This window comes from Crocuta crocuta, unplaced genomic scaffold, assembly GCF_008692635.1.
Source record: "Crocuta crocuta isolate KB4526 unplaced genomic scaffold, BGI_CrCroc_1.0 scaffold1129, whole genome shotgun sequence".
In the NCBI taxonomy this organism is placed as follows: Eukaryota; Metazoa; Chordata; class Mammalia; order Carnivora; family Hyaenidae; genus Crocuta; species Crocuta crocuta.
In genome coordinates this window covers 356,287-360,994 of record NW_027528629.1, presented here as the reverse complement: position 1 = coordinate 360,994, position 4,708 = coordinate 356,287, and positions in this window count along the sequence as shown.

Here is a 4,708-nt window from a genome sequence, read left to right as displayed (position 1 = left end):
ATTGTATGAATGTTCATGGAACTTCAAGGAGGCCACTGTGACTGAAACAATATAAGTAAGCATTAAGGAGAGTGTCAGCAATGGGACAGAAAGAAGCAAAGGCCAACTGAACAGAGCTTTGTTGTCCGTCACAAGGAATTTTAATGTTTATTTCATTCTGTGTGTGTACTGGAGAGTGTTTAGCAGCTTGTGATCAGGGTAATGGCATTATCTTCCTTACTTTTACGAAAGATGGTACTGGCTGCTGTGAGAATAGAATGGTGTGGGAAGAGAGAGCAGAAGTACCCAACTGTTGCTCTAATGCAGGTGAGAAATTAAGGTGGCTTAAACTAGGGTGAGGATAGTGCAGGTGGTAAAAATTGTTTAGCTTTAGAATATACTTTGTAAGTGGAAATTATAGCATTTATCGATGAGTTGAATGTGAGTGTGAGGTAGAGTAGTCTGGCTACTGGCAAGAAACACATATCATTTAGACATTCTGAAGCAGTTCAATAAGTGGGCTTTTTACAAAGGTGAGAGAAGGCTGTAGGGAAATCATAAGGGAAATATCAGGACCTCAAGGCTATTTTAAATAGGCCTAAAGGTGGGGAAGAGAGAGAGCATTTACCAAAAACTGGAGACAGAGAGGGCCGTGTGGAGAATGTGACCTGATAGAAGCTCTCATTAGCCATCTCTCAGTGAACCTATAATGAGGGAGCCAGGGAAACAAATTCTCCAAATGTATTCCCCCCCTAATCTCCCGCTTATATTCCCCACCAAGTCATATGGAGAAGGTAGGATTTTGGATCCTGTAGCTTTAATGAATTTATTAGTTTTAACAGTGTGTGTATGTGAGAGAGAGAGAGACAGACAGAAAGAGAGAGAGAAAGAGAGACAGAGAGAGAGGCAGAGAAATAAAGGAAGGGTAGGGAAGGGAGAGTGTGTATGAGTGGAGTCTTTAGAATTTTCTACATATTAAATCATATCATCTACAAACATATAATTTTACTTTTTCCTACCCAATTTTGATGCCTTTTATTTATTTTTTTTCTTGCCTACTTTCTCTAAGAGTTCCAGTCCTATGCAGAATAAAAGTGTCTAAAGCATGCATCCCTGCCTTTTTCCTTATCTTAGAGGAAAATCTTTCAAGTTTTCATCATTGCATATGATGTTAGCTGTAGGCCTTTCATATATGGCCTTTATTATGTTGAGGCCAATTTCTTCTATACTTTGTTGAGAGGTTTTCTTTCTTTTTTTCTTTTTCTTTTTTTCTTTGTCATGAAAGGGTATTGAATTTTATCAAATGGTTTTTGCATCTATTGTGATCATGTGATTTTTATCCTCCGTTGTGTTAATACGATGTATCGCATTGATTGTTTATGTTGAACCATTCTTGCATCCCAGGGATAAATCCCAGATGATCATGATGTATGTGTTATTGAATTTGGTTTGCTAGTTCTTTGTAGAAGATTTTTGTATCTATCTTCACTAAGAATAGGAATATGGGGGCGTCTGAGTGGCTCAGTTGGTTAAACGTCTGACTTTGGCTCAGGTCATGATCTTGCAGTTGGTGAGTTTGAACCCCACGTCAGGCTCTGTACTGACAGCTCAGAGCCTAGAGCCTGCTTCAGATTCTGTGTCTCCCTCTCTCTCTGCCCCTCCCTCACTCATGCTCTGTCTCTCAAAAATGAATAAACATTAAAAATTGCTTAAAAATAAGAATAGGAATATTGGCTTACAGTTTTCTTCTAGTGTATTTGTGTGGATTTGGTATCAGGGTAACTAACAGTGAACTATTCAGATAGGAAATTAAGAAAATAATCCCATTTACAATAGCACCAAAAAGAACAAAATACTTAAGAATAAATTTAACCAATGAAGTAAAAGACTTATACAATCAAAACTACAAAACACTGATGAAAGAAAATAAAGACACAAATAAATGGAAAGACATCCCATGTCAATAGATTGAAAGATTTAATATTGTTAAAATATCCATACTACTGAAAGTGATCTCTGGATTCCATGAAATCCCTATCAAAATTCTAACAGTCTTTTTTTGAAATGGAAAAGCCAAACCTCAAATTCATATGGAACTGCAGTGGGAAATTCTAGAGATCTAGTGTACAACATTGGATCTACAGTTAACATTGCTGTATAGGGCACTTAAAATTTTGTCAAGAGGGTAGATCTTACATTAGGTGTTCTTACCAAAATAAAAACCACATAAATAAAATATTTGTTTAAAACATTTTTTTAAAGGGGGACAAGAACAAATCTGGATGGACAAATGTAAACTATCCAGTTTCTGGAAGGCACATAAGAATCAGCGATAACTCCCAAGTGTTTACTAGAAACAATAAGTGAATGGTGGTGAAATTTACTGAAATGAGGGCTAGAGAGATGGGAATAGATGAATCAAAAATTTTGTTTTATTTTTGACAAATATAAAAATACCCACTAAACATTGACAATTGGATACAGATGTCTGAAGTTTATAGGAGAGACTATAAATATAGAAATAAACTTGGAAGTCATTAGCTACTAGGAATAAAGGAAATCACAAAGGGAGTGAGTAGACAGAAAAGAGCAAAGATCTGAAGATTGGGCCCTGGAATATTTCTAATGGGAAGAAAAAGAGGTCAACCATATGGAGCCAAAGGAGTGGACAGTTTTGCAGGAGGAAACATGAAAATATGAACAAAGTGTAGAAACTATTTCATAAGGGAAGGAGTGATCGACTGTGACAGGTTAAGATAAGGCCTAAGAAGTAACCATTGAATTTGGTAACTGGGTGGTGACAGTAACCTGTTAGAACTGATTTATAACATTTTTGAGAACAAATGCTTGACCCAGACAGGCTGGGGAAAGAAAGGAGAGGGAAGAAGTGAAGACAGTGGGTAGAGGCAACTCTTACAGTGTTTTTGTTTGTTTGTTTGTTTGGTTTTTTGCATAAGGGAGAAAAGAATTGGAGTGATAACTCTAAGGGGGAGAGGAGTCAAGAGAATTTTTTCTAAACCTTAGTTATCACAGAATGTTATTTGCTAGTAACAGTGATTTAGTAGTAAGGGTGAAAACAGCTAATGCAGGGGAGGTGAGAGAATTTTCAAGAGGGAGGTCTTGAATTGGAGAGGAGTAGGATTCAATGTACAGGTAGAGGAATTGTAACAGGAGGAGAGACAAAATATTTAGCACAGAGGCAAGTAGGTTGTTAGATTTGATGGTGGAAAAATATGCATACTGTCTTCTAATGGCTGCTGTTCTCCAGTGAGTAAGGAAAGAGTGTCAGCTATAAATGAGGAAGTTTTAAGCTGTGCTGATCTTTGAGGCAGAAGAAGGTGTGCAATAGTCCACTCCGAGAATGGGAGAATGTCCAGCAGAGGAATGAAGAATTGTTCCCTGTAAACAGAAAGGGTATACCTGTGGTTTTATACCATAAAAGTAAAATGAGACGGTGTGGTGATTTGTTTTTCTTTATTTTAGACACTCAAGGAGAGGAGTAGAACAGGCAAATACTTGCATTCAAACTAAAATTTCTGAATTCTTTTACTAGTTGAGGATAATGGAAAGTGAGGGGGAGTGCAAAGGAGCTTAGATTCTACATAATGAAATTATTATAATCAGCCACAGAATTTAACTATTTAAAAAAAGGGAGTTGAGAACAAGGCAAGGGAAGATAAAGAGGGCAAATTCAATATGGTCAGCAGACTAGAGGTCCCAGTGGAGTCAACTTTTGCAGGTGTGTTCAACCAAAGAGGACTTTGGACTCACTTTTGCTTCAGTACCTTATGGCCTGTAGGTATATATGAAGCTTAGGAGGACAGGATGACCCAGAGCACTATAATCTGTACTCAAGCTATTAAAGCAAAAGCAATTTGATTAAAAGATTAAAGTAACTCACTCTAAGACATGGCTGACTGATAAGCTTAATTTTCCCAGAAGCTATTTCCTAAATCTAAGAGGACTTCCTACTCTAGGAGAAATATTTTTTAGAAGAAACCTTCCAGAACCATTTGAATATTCCAGGACATTACTATAACCACTCTTACAGACCAGCAATATGGCAGAATCAATATGATTCTGAAAGTGGCAATCTAAGAGGAGCCTTCATCTGATGACCTCAGTGGGTTTGGGGATTCAAGAGACAGTCATTTCTAAAATGCCATATTACTCCATCATGTAATGGGCTTGTCTCGTTTTCTATTCTCATAGAAATAATGTCCCATCAAGGGATAGACTTGTACACCAGTATCATGAAGTGAAGTGCATACTAAAATTAGTAGAAATGTTTCTATGAAGATTTCATAAGGTATTGGCAAAACTTACATTTGCATGTGCTAAAATACCTGTTCAAATGTTTAGAAAGCCCAGAAACTTCAAGATGCTGTTTGGAATCAAGACAGAAAAAAAAAATCACTACATCCTAGAAAAATCTCCATTATAAACAAATAATTAAAATATGAAATGTATGTTAATGAAGTCATTAACAGAGAGGGTCCTGTGAAAGTAGAGTGATAGCAAAGACTGTTTGGCTTAGATGGGCTTCCAGGAAAGATATTTCAGCATAATATTGAAGGAAGAACAACAAAGAAGAACACAGCCACTTACCATGAATTTTCTTCTGAGCCCTTGTGTATGCATGCCCATGATCCTTTGCCTCCTACTCCTTTTGTCTCCCTCACTTTTCTGTGTGGGATGCTGCAAGGTGGAAAGCACTGGAAGATCCTGA